The following is a 15,817-nucleotide window of genomic DNA, read 5'->3' on the forward strand; positions in this document are numbered from 1 at the left end:
ATATTAAATTAATATTTTATTATTAATGTTATACATTATTTAATATTTCAAAATTAACAATTTTGTTATAAAGTATAGAAAAAGACATTAGTCACACTAATGAAGAAACGATCACATTAATGAAATACATAATAATATTGGTAAAATAAAACAAATAGTAAATTATTTAATTCAATTTTAGAAGGCTATTTATTTATACACTTTATCTACTAAACTTCAAACTTCAGTTTATAAAAAGTCTTTTCTTTTTAAACTTCAAGACTAATTGATTAATGATTTATATTTTTTCTTTCATCTAACTATATATATATATATATATATATATATATATATATATATATATATATATATATATATATATATATATATATATATATATATATATATATATATATATATATATATATATATATAAAAGAGTAGTCATTTTGCCAAGTGTCATAATATTAAAACTCCTAATTAATATGATGCCACTTATCATTCTATTAATTTTCCATTTTAAATTCATTAAACCTCCTAATTAATGTGATGTTATTTGTCAATCTATTTATTCTTTATTTTAAATTTTAAATTTTATATTATTGTTTTCATTAATTTATAAATAAAAAGAATCTAATATATATGATAAATTAATTACATATATTTATTTGAATCAATAATTATAATTTTACATAACTAATAAAAAAATCTCTTAATTAATAATGTATTTAAAATTTTATATAAAATAATTGATTAATAATTTTGAATTTTTTACTATGAATATTTAATCAATTTTGTAACCGTGGTTTCCACGGGTTATATATATATATATATATATATATATATATATATATATATATATATATATATATATATATATATATATATATATATATATATATATAAAAGATCAAATAAAAATCCTAAAAAGTTAAGAACCATTAAAATTAATATTTAGAAACTTGTAAAATTAAATGTATTTTTGTTCATGTCAATTACTCTTAAAGCTGAGGGTATTTTTGTCAGTATTAATTTTCTTAAAATAGATCAAATTTACATTCGTCATACCACAAATCAGATCTAAACCAATAAACCTCTCATTTTCTTCTTCATCAAGATAAAACCATAAACATAAAATGCTTCAAACTTTTTTAGCCACCATCTCGCTCCCGCTGCTTCCGTCGTCATTCGACCACCGTTACCATCAGATTGCTTCGTCTTCCTCTCATCTAATAATTTCTGCCACCATCGTCTTCTACATTAACTATTAGAGATTGGTACACCGTCGTTTACATCAGATCTCTTCGTCTTCCTCTTCATCGGTGACTTATGTGTCGGTTAATCGAGATCAAGATCCCTACGAGTTTTCCGATAACATTTTCATTTAAACCATCAACAAATACAACAGAATGAAAATCAGATATGAGTATGTGTATACAGTGCTTTTCCGGTGACGTATTTTGACGTTGTGTTCCGACGACAATTTAAACTTACTGGGGAGTTCAAGACTACCTGGTGTGCTGTTTGGTCATGATTTCCGACAGAAGAAAGTGTTCTCTCGAAGGATCGACATGAAATTTTTGAGATCTATTATGGCGAATATTCAAGAGATTAGATATAGAAATTGAGATTTGGAAGAAGCTCTCTTAGATATAGAAATTGAGATTTGGAAGAAGCTCTCTTAGATATAGAAATTGAGAGCTTGAAGTTTACTTTTCGATTGGAAATGCTCGATCAGTGTGCACATGATTATTTTTTTCTTTTGATTGGATCGTGTAATGACCCCAAAACACGATAAAATTATTTCATTTTGAAAAAGTACTACAGGAATAAAAATTGTTCCAAAACCATCATAATGTATAAAAATCACATCATTAGAGTACAATATCAAAATGCAGAAATAAGGGAAGTGAATGATGTGCCATTGCGCCGGGCCATTCCTCTTAGTATCGAAAGTACCGGAAACCATAAACACAATCTGTAAGAAAACACTTAGTAAGTTTTCCAAAAAGTACCACATGTCAACATACAAATTAATGTTATAGGTCAAATCATAGTCTTACATATGATTCTTGTCGCAGGCCAAATCTTGGTCTTCGATACAATTGCCAGGGGCTAGATCTTGGTCTTTCATGTGACTGCCAGAGGCCAGATCCTGGTGTTTCATGTTACTACCACGGGATGTATCCTGGTCTTTCATACAGGTGCCAGAGGTCACACCCTGGTCTTTCATACACATAGCACACAAGTAATATGTATCCTACAAAACAAATAATGGGTCGGCCGTGGTGCCTTCAACTCATTGATACAATAAGAATACTCACCTCTGTCTGCTGGAAGCAACAAGCTGCTCGGTTGCTAATCAAGAAGATCCCACACAACACAAACAATTAACCCTAATCATAATAAGGTCACAATCCCAAATAATGAGCCTTAGCCCTAATTCCAAAACCATAAATAAGGTCTCACATGTTTTTTCCCTTAATGAGCCTAGTCATTCCTGGCCCAAATGCAATAACGGGCTCCAAGGCCCAAAAGGCCCAACTACATCACTTAAGGCCCATTAGCAAACGTTAAAGGCCCGCCTACTCTAAACAGATCAAGGCCCAAAACCAAATAGGTCCCAATGACTCAAAAGTCCAACAAACGTCCAAAACCCCACTGGGGCGTACATACGACATAACTCCCTTTATGTTGGGTGTACGCGAGCGCCATGCAGTACACGTTGCGTACATCCTAGTACGCCCAATGTATTGCGATGTTCAGCACCTTAAGCTTTTTGGTGCTTAAACCATGCAACCACTTTCTCCAACCTCCAGATATCGGTTATTAGAGGGGTCCTAAAGTGTAAAGTTAGCAAGTTTATGCCTTAACATGTCTTATGGGAGTCCAACATCCGTATTTGTTCATCAAGACTTACATTAATGACTTAGATTCATGCATGGCTTCATAACATTCTCCAAGATGATATTTTTATGACTCTAACACCTCATAGGGACCGAGATCTAGCCTTTCTAGCTTCTAGAGTTGCCCAAACTCACAAAAGAGAATCCATGGACCCAAAAGAGCTCATAAACAAGCTCATAAACAAATCCAACTATCAAAAGGATCAACAAGGTATGAACTTTTTACCTCCAAAAGCCTCCTAAGATGTCGTAGATTCAGGATCTTGAAGCTCAACCACGTCCAAAGCTCGCTCACAGACTTCTTCTACTTGCAAACACACCAAAAAGGCCATTAAAGTCACTTTCAAGCTCAAAAATCACTCTCAATGGCAAATAAGGTTTTAGGGATGTTGAAAGGCAGTAGAGGATGATAAGGGTGAGGTTCTAATAATCATAAATGTATTTAAATAGGGGTCATGCCCTAAGATTAAGGTTTTAGCTTTGGCCACGTACGCCCCACGTACGTGGCTCGGACTCCTAATTCGCCCAACCCATGTATGCTAAGCATATGTAGACATACACCCAGCGTACGAAGGGACCCCTTTCGCAAATAAATGAACTTATTTCAAGGACTTAAAACGAAAATACATGGATTCAAGTGTTACAAATCTCTCCCACTTGAATTAGACTTCATCCTCGAAGTCTGGTACCGAAAACAAATCCGGGTAGTGCTCTCTCATCTCGTCCTCCAGATCCCACGTCCACTCGGAGCCCCTTCGGTGATGCCATTGCACCTTCACTAGATTTACCACCTTATTACGTTTAGTCTTCCTGTCAAGAACCGCAATGGGCTTCTCTACATAATTCATGCGCTCACCTACATGAATATCATCTAACACGATCACTGTAGAATCACCGGCTCCACATTTTCGCAACTAAGATACATGGAAAGTCTTGTGGATATAACTGAGCTCATCAGGAAGATCTAGTCGTTATGCAACCCTGCCAACACGGACATAAATCCTGAATGGACCAATATATCGAGGACCCAACTTGCCCCTCTTCTGAAATCGAATGACACCTTTCCAAGGTGGCACCTTCAACAACACACAGTCTCCCACCTGAAACTCAAGATCCGAATGACGTCGGTCAGCATAAATCTTTGATAACTCTGCACTACCCACAGTTTGTCGCGCACCTACTTGTAACGCCTGCAGATCCGAGCTAGTCAATTTAGAGGCAATAGGGGTCGAAAACGACTTTTCGACAAAAAGATTATTTAGAATAAATAATCTTAACCAAGTTGTAGAATATGTCACAGGGTTTCCGTACATATAAAGAACGCCGAAATCCGAGTTATAACGAAGAAGTTATGACCCATCGAAGTTTCGCGTCGGAACCGGCACGGCGCCGGGAAGCGTAAATAGTAAATTTATGATAGAGCGAGATTTAGATTTAGCGCTCTAAACGAAAGTCGTAGAATATGTTAAACTAAGAACTTCGATAAAAAGAACGCCCAAATCTGACTTCGTATGATGAAGTTACGATTTTTCGAAGTTTCGGATTAGCAGTGTACAGTCCGAAATTCGAATATTAGATCGAGCGATTTTTAGCCGACACAACCTAAAAGAGAATTGAAGATCTCATTATTAGTAGCGTAACAATAAAAAGACAGACGAAAATGGACATCGGATGAAGAAGTTATGAGATTTTAACGGACCAATCCTGTCCCGACCTGTTAAAAATATAACTTTAAAAATAAAGTCAAAATTAGCCGACGGAATCTAAATGAAAGTTGTAGAGTACGTCTCCACCTACGCGTGGATATAAATAACGTCAAAAACGGAGTTCGTATGAACGAGTTACAAATTATAATAGCATATTTACGTATTAAAATAAAGTATAAATCATATATACGTACACATATATATACATATGTATATATCATTAGAAAGGTATCGACGATGCGGTCATTATAAGACTAATGTTGAGTTCTTTCGACATTATTTTAGTGCAAATATCATTAAATCTATTTAAAATAGTATTATAAAGGGGTGTTTAGTTGTTTATATAACTATAAGGTCATTAAGTAATTATGAAGGGTAGTTTTTGTAAATTCAATTACTATAAATAAGAGGATTGGGCTCTCATATTTCTTGCACCATTCTCTTGATTCAAGAGTCTTTCTCTCCTTATCCCCCGAGCATTTCGGTCCCTCGTGATTCGACTTCTCTTTCTGTAGTTTTAGTATAGTAAGGTGAGCGCTGAAGCGCTGCACGAATCTTTCTTAGAAAGATTCAGCGACGAAGTTCTGCCCCTACAGAGCCCGACTCCTAGCTAAAATCCCCTTGTAAGTAAGTTATGCTTACCCTATTTTAAATATAGTTTATATTTAAAATTAGTATTGTTATTATAAATTTATAATAAATATTTGAGCTATTATTATGACTTATAAAAGTGTCGTTATAATATCTTTTTAACTACTCGCGGTACGGGGAATCTGGTTTAAAGGGCCTCATAGGGTTGTTGGATTTCAGAAGTGCTATATGCCAAAATGGTTCTGCCCTCCGGTGTTTTATGTCTGGCCCCTGTCTGTACATAGTGGTTGGAAAGTATTGTTTAAACGCTTATATAATAATAATAATAAGACTAATAATTAGTCACGGTAAATATTAGACTAAAATCTAGTGGTAATAATACTAGGTTTCGTCGAAAGAAATTATTTTAAAGTAAATGAAGCGTTGTCCGAGTACCGAGTCACCACCTTCTCAAGTGAGTGCATAGTTACTTTCATCTTACACATAGATATGAAGTATTTAATATATATTACGTGTTGTGAGTGCATAGTCCCTTTCATCTTACACATAGATATGAAGTATTTTATATAAACTACGTGCTATGTGTGCACATTATCTGAATATTTGCTGTCTATGCTGGTTGAACGTTTTATACATGTTTTAAAGGACTTAAACTGTATACGTATTTTATATATACGAAAATGTTGGGTATGAGATGGGTAGATGAATGATGAGAGATAGAAGATGACGTGAGTATGCATTGGCAGCTACAGACTTAGTGCCTATGGGACAAACACCGGTAGCTATGGACTTAGTACCTTTTAGACGTTGGTAGCTATGGATTTAGTACCTGTAGGAATTGGTAGCTATGGACTTAGTACCTGTTGAACATTGGTAGCTATGGACTTAGTACCTATTAGATAAAGACTGGTAGCTATGGATTTAGTACCCGATGAATAGACTATAGCAGCTATGGAATTAGTGCTTTATGAACGAACATTGGCAGCTATGGATTTAGTGCCAGTCCCATAACCCTGGAAGTAAGGGACTTCGGAATAAACGAATGCAGGATAGATGACTCTTAGGTTAAATCCTTAAAGAGTAAAGAAGATAATGGGGATGGGTAATTGGGTTGATTGTTTGATTGAACATAATAATTATATTATTGTGGGTTGAAAACCCTATGTACTCACCAGGTTTCCCAACCTGACCCACTCAGTTTATGTATATCACAGGTGACGAAGTGAAGTGACATTACACTGAGAGATTTAAAAGAGATGTAGATCACTAGTGTAAATCATTGTAAGTCTGTTTATGCTTATGTTTCGATATTAACGATGACATCCCAAACATTTTAAAATGAAATAAATACGTTTCTTCGAAAATGTTTTAATAACGTATTTACCATGTTTTTCTGGGAACAAATTCCGCAACCTTTTTATAAAATGAAGTACTCTGATTTTTATAAAGCATAAACAAAATCGGTCTTTTCTGGCCGTGATTTTGGGGATGTCACACTACTGAATCAAATCAATGGTCTTAAGCACCACCTCAGTGCTTCCCATGACCCGAGGTACGACCTCTCCCCAAAAAACTGGGGTCCTACACCTCCTTCCATACAACATCTTGAATGGTGGTCGATTAATAATAGCATGATAAATTTTGTTGTAAGAGAACTCTGCCAATGGAAGGTAAGTATCCCAAATCCTTCCGAAATCCAGCATGCAATCCTGAAGCATATCCTCGAGCGTCTGGATCGTCCACTCGCTCTGACTGTCGGTCTGAGGGTGTTATGTTGTACTGAAATGCAATTGAGTACCCAACTCCTCATGGAACTTTATCCAAAACCTAGAGGTGAAACGAACTACCACCTCCCGAACATAGATATTCACCAACTTTTCTGCGGATATATTCTCAACAATTGGGATAAAATGTGCACTCTTGGTCAACATGTCCACAATGACCCAAATAGAATCAATACCCCGAGTCGTCCTGGGCAATTTCATGATAAAAAACTGTAGTGATCTCCTCCCACTTCCACATGGCGATAAATAACGGATGGACCTTTCCGTGAGGTCTCCAATGTTCGGCTTTGACCTTCCTACAAGTCTCACACCGCTCAACAAACCAAACAACTTCCCTTTTCATACAGGGCTACTAGTAACTCAACCTCAAATCTTGGTACATGTTCGTGGCCCCCGGGTGGATAGAAAATTTTGATTTATGCGCCTCCTCCAAAATTTGTCTGCCTCGCCCCACCTAATGCCAAAACCCAAATCCTAGCACACTGAGTCAACAACCCCCGACTATCTCTAATAAACAAAGGAATTTGGCCTCTAATCTGCTCAGTCTTCCAATTTTCCTTTTTCAATCCTTCCACCTGGGCCTCCTTGATCAAATTTATCAAAGGTGAAGTGACAATCATCCTCAAACAAATATCTCAGATTGATGAACAAACCGCCTTACGGCTCAAAGCATCGGCCACCACATTGGCCTTCCCGGGGTGGTATAGAATCTCACAGTCATAATCTTTTGCCACATTCAACCACCTCCGTTGTCGCATATTAAAATTGGGTTGATCCATCAAATATTTCAAACTTTTATGATCGGTGTAGATAGTACACCGGACCCCGTACAAATAGTGCCTCCAGATCTTGAGGGCAAAAATCACCGCCCCCAATTCCAAATCATGCGTGGGGTAGTTCGCCTCATGAACAACTCCTAATCCTGAAATAGAAGTGTCGCAATAAACAACAAAATCATCCAATCCTCTGGTAACGCGAGAATCGGGACCTCTCACAACCTCTGCCTCAAAGTCTCGAAGGCTTACTGCTGGTCCTGACCCCACCGAAAGGTCACATTCTTCTTGGTCAGAAGGGTCAGGGGCACCGCAATCTTGGAGAAATCCAGAATAAATCTCTGGTAATACCCCGCAAGACCTAAGAAACTTCGGATATATGATGAACTTTTTGGAATTTCCCAACTCATCACAGACTTGATCTTGGCCGGGTCTACCAAGATTCCATCCTGGTTGATGACATGCCCCAAAAACCGCACCTCACGCAACCAAAACTCGTATTTGGAAATTTTGGCATACAACCTTCCCTCCTCACACCTCTCGAAAATGTTGCTCATGTTGCTCCTTGGTCTTGGAGTAAACCAAAATATCATCAATAAAAACAACCACCGATCGATCCAGCATCGGCCTACTGACCCGATTCATGAGATCCGTGAATGTTGTTGGCGCATTGGTGAGCCCGAAAGGCCTCACCGCAAACTTGGAACACCAAGAGGCACCCTGAAGCTGATCAAATAGATTGTTGATCCTCAGAAGCGGGTAACGGTTCTTCGTCGTTAGCTTGTTTAGTTCCTAATAATCGATACACATCATGTGTGACCCGTCCTTCTTCTTCACATAAAAAATTGGTTCCCCCCACAGGGAACTGCTCGGATGGATAAAACCTTGTCTAGCAGCTCCTGCATGTGCGTAGACAACTCATGCATCTCAGGCGGTGCTAGGCGATACGACGCCCTGGCTACCAGAGCCGAACCAGGCATCAAATCAATCTAAAACTCAACGTGCCGCTTGGGAGGCACTCCTGGCAATTCCTCGGGAAAAATATCAGGTAAATACCACACAATGGGTACCCCGCTCAACTCTGACATGGCCTCAACCCAAGTATCTGTAACATAAGCCAAAAACCCAGAACAACCCTACTGCAAAAACCTCTTAGTCCTCACAGCTGAATAGAGAGCTGGTCCATGCGAAGCTCTCTCACCCGAAATGACCAGTTCTTCCCGACTTGGGGTTCGAAACCTCACCATCTGTTGCTCAAAATCAATCAGGGCCCCATTGGGCCCCAACCAGTCCATCTCGATTATCACCTTCAAACCCCTCAAAGGAATCAGTACCAGATCAATAGGAAACCTCTCACTGAACATGTTCAGAACATAACCTCAGAAAAACCTCGCATCACTCAAAGTACGATCATCCGCGATCTCCACCTCCATAGGGGAGTCCAAAGTCCCCGACGCATCTCAAAACTTCTCGCTGAGGGCAGGAGAAACAAAGGATCGGGTAGCCCCCGAATCAAACAAAACATGAGCAGACAACCCACTCACCAAAAAGGTCCCTATACAAGATCATAACAATATAAACAAAACAAGAAAGCAATCAAAGATAGAGTTAAGTTATGTACAAGCAACTACACCCGACGTTGTACGAGCCTGATCGGTGGTTAACTGAAAAGCCCCGCTCTTCACCGCATGATCCTCCGCCTTGTCCTGGCGACATTGGTAATCCTCAAAGTGGCGGGTGATGGCGGTACCACCGCTCCTCCGGTCAGTCAAGGACAATTGCTTTTTTATGGTCGGTCTGGTTGTAGTGAAAACAAATCAAAGCCCTCTTGGGTCAATCCCTGCTCACGTGACCTTCCTGGCCACAACCGAAACATCCAGAGCCCGCAGATCGACATGATCCACTGTGCGGCTTGCCGCACATGACACATCGGCCCCGACCCTATTGGCCTCTACTGTGAGTATCGTTATGGGTTTTATGTACTCTAACATCCCTATGGTGCACATACAATCCTAATGCTTTGGATCTAAGTTTTCTCTAGTCGTGCAACATTCATTTTTCCAAAGCATGAAGCCTAAATAGCATACAACTTGATATTTGAATCATAAAATAAGTTAGATAATTACCTCTTTGTTGTATCTTGTAGAACTTAGATTTATGAGAGCTTAGCACCTCAAATGTGATACCTCAGATGGTTCACAAAACACCACCAACAATTGGAGGATAATGAGAGAGAGGCTAGGAGACACAAATCAGCTAGGGTTTCACCTTGGAACTCTTGAGAGCCAATTTTAGCAAGTACGAGTTCAATTTATAGTGTGGAATCCATATGGTTTCATATATAAAACCCTAAAACCTTTGGTAATCCAGTGATCCATATGATAGGCCTTTTGGACTAACTCTTCATGGAATTTCACATAGAATGTAACACCCGAAAATTCAAGCCAATTTAAACTTTTAAAAACATTTCAAATCCATAAAACATTACAAACTTGTTTTCAAAATGTATCGTATCAGAGTATCCCAGAAACAAATTCATGAAAAGTGAGGAGTTGTACGATCACGCCTTTGCCTTGGCACGTTCCTCTGAAGTACCTGAAACAATAAACTGAAACTGTAAGCCCGAAAGCATAGTGAGTTATCCCCAAAATACTGATACACATACAATCCACATAACGATATCAACAACATCATAACATAACAAACTAAACATAACAGCACGTAACAGACTGGAATACCCCTGGGCCCATAGTGTGAGTCTAGAATGCCTACCGAGCCCTCAGCTCACATCTGGATTGCCACCGAGCCCTCAGTACGAGTATGGAATGCCTACCGGGCCCTCAGCTCGTATCTGGACTGCTCCCGATTCCTCAGTATGAGTATGGAATGCCTACCGGGCCCGCAGCTCATATCTGGAATACTCTGGGGTTTGTTGGCTACCGCACGGAGCAGTACAACCTTAACCCATCCCACATAACATGTCGACATGTAACAAATAAATGCACATACAGGACCAAACTATGGCCCATCCACGGCCCAATTTTCTAAATTGGGCCCGCACCCTCGTATGGGCCTTACCCTAAGCCCATCAACATATTCCAGTCCATACGATTATTCTTGGATGGCCCATCAATAGTCCAATCGCCAAAGCCCAATAGGAAGGCCCAACTCAAGGCCCATGAGAAATTCTGGTTTCACATAAAATAACAATTAGGGTTAAGTGTTTCTCACTTAACCCATTAAGGACATAATCCATTAAGTCCCTCACTTTACTAAATAAGTCTTATGATGTGATTGGGATTAATACCTAATTCCATTCCTTTGGCCCAAATGTGGGTCCCGATAAGTCCAAGCCCATAATCCCAAAAATTAGGGTTTTATGCCATTAGGGTTTTCCAAACCCTACTAAAGGTTTCCTACCCAATCTTGGCCCATTAATCAATTGGTTGGGCTTTTAGGTCACTTTGGGCCTCATTGGGCCCACTTGGGTTTCTTTGGGCCCATTAACATCCTCCAAACGAGGTCCAACCACAGTCAAAGCACACCGCCACCCGACACGGCGGCCGGTGGCGGCAGGAGGCGAAAACCACCACCTCACGGTGGTGGTTAGACTTTTCTTTCATTATTCCACTTTGTTAGAATTCATAATACTATCTAATTAACACACACACAAACACTAATAAACATTCACACAAAATAACACCCTACAGCAACATATACATCCTCCATGGTGGTTTTTCCCCAGCAGCAGCAACTCGAGACACCTACAATTTATGAGATATGGATGCAACACACACATCCGATTCAGAACACACTCCATCCACCCTGGCAGCTCTCGGTGGCGGCGGCAATAAGGAGAATGGCTAGTAGCAGCTTTTGTCAGCGACACCCTCCACACAAGCAACCGACAGCAAGCGGCGGCGGCGGCTACTGTCTGATGAGTTACAAGGTGGATGATCATCAGACTGGTACCACCAACAGCTGAGTGTAGCTGTGAGTGGTGGCAGAAAAGAGAGAATAAGGAAAAAGGAAGAAGAAGAGGTGGCAGCGGGGCACCCAGCTTCGTCGGGGAGTCCTCGTTAACGATTGGAGCGGCGGCGGCACTCCGACTTCCATAGAAATGGTGCGACAGCGGCGGGAGGTGAGAATTCGACAACACCCGAAGGTCACCCGCAACCGCCATCGGTCTTCAGCATCTTTGGTCAAGTGAATGTCGTCGGAACTCATGGTCGATCGGAACAGCAAGGGTGTCAAGTAGTGGCGGCTGGAGGGAATGGAGGCATGGAAGGTGGCGGCCGCAACAAGTTATTAGGGTTAGGGTCTAGGTTGCGAGGTGGCGATGGCTATATACCCGCTATATCCAAACTTTGGTCCATAATGACACTCTTAGTCCCTCCTTCCTTATTTTCTTTCAATATAAATCCCAAATTTACCATTTGACCCCTCCATGACAAATTCTTCCCAATATAGGTCCAAAATTTACCTTTTAGTCCTCAGATTCCAAATAATCTTTTCAATCTAAGCCCAATATTTACCAAACACCCCTTGACTTATGAAAATCTTTACAAATTAAGTCCCAAAATTACACTTTAACCCCTGGAGTTCAAATCTTGTCATTTGACTTCCCGAAACAACCACTTTATTAACTGTTATTCGATTTTAAGCTCAAATAATATAAAATAATAATAATAATTACTTCCCATGTTTCCTGATTTATTATCTAATTACTTTAATTAAAACGGGATGTTACACTCTCCCCCATTTCAATTTGATTTCGTCCTCAAAATCGTTTCTTATCAATCCTTAAACGCCAAACAACTTGAGCTACTTGGCTATAGTCCCGAGCATAACTCTAGCCTCTCCAAGGCAACCATATCTAACCCTTGCAGGGTTCTAAAATCAGGAAAATAAACAAATCCCTTACAATATGATCACAATTACTCAATCCAAAATCTGGAGTCTCGAGATGGTCTGGCTTCCTAACAGACAGCCCACACTGGATCATTGCCGAGTTCATTGCACTTATCTCCCAACTAGCTACTCAACTACTAATAACCTAGGGTTCCCACCAGAAAGCATAACCACTTATCACACACTGCCACCTAACACACTTTTCTTGACAAGAGATTAGGTACTCCTTCAAGAGAAATTCGTTCTGATAACCAATTCCTAGCGATATAATGAACAACGAGATGTAAACTGGGAGATGAACCCTTTTGAATCAACACGACAATGTTTCCTTTGGTTTTCGAACCACATACATATAATAACCGGCTCATAAGCCCAACACTCATACCTGGCCCAATCAGCCTCGGGCTGGAATACTAGGCATGCCTACGACGGGTCCAGTCATCCTCAGGATGGAATACCCTCGCACTCTACACATGTGTGGCCCAATCAACCCTCGGGTTGGAATACCAAACATGTTAAGTCCAATCAATCATAGGGTTCAGTCATCCTCGGGATGGAATACCCCAAATCATAATACCACTACATATGAAACTCGGGTCTAAACTCATAACTTGAAGTTCAAGGACCTACCCTTATATTTCGCACAAATCTTGTGATTCCTCGCAGCCGATTACGGCTCGCCCGAACCTCAACAATATTTCCACTCCGAAAGCACTCCAATAGAAGAATGAGCTACTAGGATCACTAGGCCCACAACCTATGACTGGAATACTCCTACAAGGCCCTCAACATAGGTCTGGATTGCCTATGAGCCCACAACATGAGTCTGGTATGCCCTACCTGGCCCTCAGCTCATGACTGGAATGCTCCTGATAAACTATCAACTTATCTAAAAGAAAGGCCAAACCAACGTTCTTGACAACACCAACCTGTGCTACCATGTTGAAATCTTACTATGCATGATCCACCTATAGAACAAGTTGCTTATCCAAGCAAAATCATGCAACCCTTGGTCGCATTCGACCCCAGAATAGAATAATAGACGAACTTTAGATCCAACTTGCAGACTATAACCTAGACCTGATCACACGTACATCGAACCAACTCTAATGCCACCATATGTACACGTCGTTACACATAAAGAACCACTACCATTTACATAATTGGTAATCCTTAACTTCACATTCACTCGCCACAAAGCCCATACTGGATCGAGACTGGTCCGATTCTACCAATACAAAACTAGCCCGGGAAGACTTCCACAATTATCCCGAAGGTTACCGCAACACGAGTCTAATACAAATCAAAAATTTATTTCACCATTGGGGAGAAACATACCCCCAAAGACTTAGGGAACATAAACACACTACATAAGGGAATGGGTGGCATGCTCCTAGCTTCGCAATTGTCGCCTCTTGAACCCCATTCGGAGAATTCCTGCTCCCTGAGGGTTCTCCACTTAATGCCCGTCCGACCATTCTGGAAACCATAATTTGAGCAGCAATAGACAAAACCTTCAATGACTGATGCTCAACCTGATAATTGCCAATTCTCCCCCACTTAGAACACTAACCACCACCCACTGGTGTCAAGCCCAACATAACTTAGCTAAAAATCCTTGATTCTTGAATGATCCTACACCCAAATATCGAAGTCCAAAGATAGATGCTCCACTAGTACTTCAGCAACAAGCTATTTCCCCTTGGTGCTCTCATACGCCGATCAATAATGATTACTAAAAACCACTGAATCCTGACAATGTCGAATAATCATCCTATGGGACTCTATCTGCAAACTTCCCACATAATACCCTTTTTCCCAAGTGCTCCAAACAAATCCCTCGCTCTCGAGCTCTAGAAAACATATCATTGAGGGTCTCGCACTCAGACTCACTTACCCGCTCAATCATTCATAACTGAACTGCTGTAACTGAAGCAGCCTTTTCCCTAACCGGGCTGCAAAATACTCCCAAAACTTAGTATCTAATCCTAAGAGTGAAATAGATCGCACAATCAATCCTTACCGCTCGATACAAGAAATCCAAGGCAAATCTGGACCTTACAACTACTTATGCTACCTCTCCCTGCCTGTGCTCACCAGCGCTGAGATACTGTCGCCAACCCCTGCAACTAAACTGACCCCGAGCTAGATACTACTTGATCTTGGGGTCACAAGCATGCTCATTCCTCGGAGCTTGAAAACTGAGAGGGCATTATCCTTGCCCTAGAAAACGACATTCCGATACTTTCTTTTAACCATTCTACTTTCAGCTGCCTAACTCCAACTGAACATCATCATTACTCCTTTCGGAGTCCTTGCGACTCGAATCTCGGCCTCAAACAAGACCCCCGAAGCCTCAAATCAGGAAACTCATATACCAACTTCTCCCGCTCAACCTGCAGAGTGCCATGAGTACGGAAAATTTCCTTGATCCCAGGTATCTGCAGCTCTCTGCACCTCAGAATACATCCCAATAACATGTCCCCACCAATCCTTCGCCCCGGACCATAGCAGGTTCAGAGCGCGCCAGACTTTCTGGTCAGTAGAACATGAACATATGAAGCAACATCCCTCCACGTCATATGGTCACCTCATGGCTATAACCGGGTCCTGAACCCTATCAAAAGTCGGGGCTTCGCATCATCGAATTCCAATACTGGAAAGCCTAACTGGCTCCTCCCCCTCCCGTTGTTACAGCTGCTATAGCTGCCATGACAATCGTCTCTGCACTAGCTGTATAGCGCTCGTCGAAATACTCGACCATAACGGTCTTGATAGACCTAAACATCTTCGACAACTGTCCCCGAACAATATCGATCACCTCCTCCCGGATGATCTCACTGACATGATCCTTTGACAACACTCGCCTATTGTGGCTGCCAACTCTCAATCCTGACCTGGATCCGTCTCAAGACGTATCGTAACCACCATTCTGGTAATTCACCATAAAGATCTCTGATAATCTATATAATGACAGGGGACGAACTCCCTACCTAACCCTAGGGGTTGTGACTTCCTTGATATGCGTATGGGTCCTGTGCTTTCAATAGTACGGGCCCATACTACCTTCCACACCTACCAATATTTGTCGCAAGTATTAACACAACACCCTAACCGTATACATAACCTGGAAAGCGCTCGATCCTCACTCCTAGAGGAAGGCTAAT

At 40.7% G+C, this 15,817-nt stretch overlaps 1 long non-coding RNA gene across 1 annotated transcript; it reads right to left on the minus strand.

Annotated features, from left to right (window-relative positions):
- Window positions 1–995: 995 nt before the first annotated feature.
- On the minus strand, window positions 996–1,933 carry LOC111921181 (uncharacterized). Its single transcript, XR_002860103.3, has 2 exons — window positions 1,492–1,933; window positions 996–1,336 (listed from the first exon to the last, which is right to left on the minus strand). It is a non-coding gene; the product is annotated as an uncharacterized LOC111921181 (long non-coding RNA).
- Between the last annotated feature and the right edge of the window lie 13,884 nt (window positions 1,934–15,817).

The sequence above is a fragment of the Lactuca sativa genome, chromosome 8, assembly GCF_002870075.4.
Source record: "Lactuca sativa cultivar Salinas chromosome 8, Lsat_Salinas_v11, whole genome shotgun sequence".
Lineage (NCBI taxonomy): Eukaryota > Viridiplantae > Streptophyta > Magnoliopsida > Asterales > Asteraceae > Lactuca > Lactuca sativa.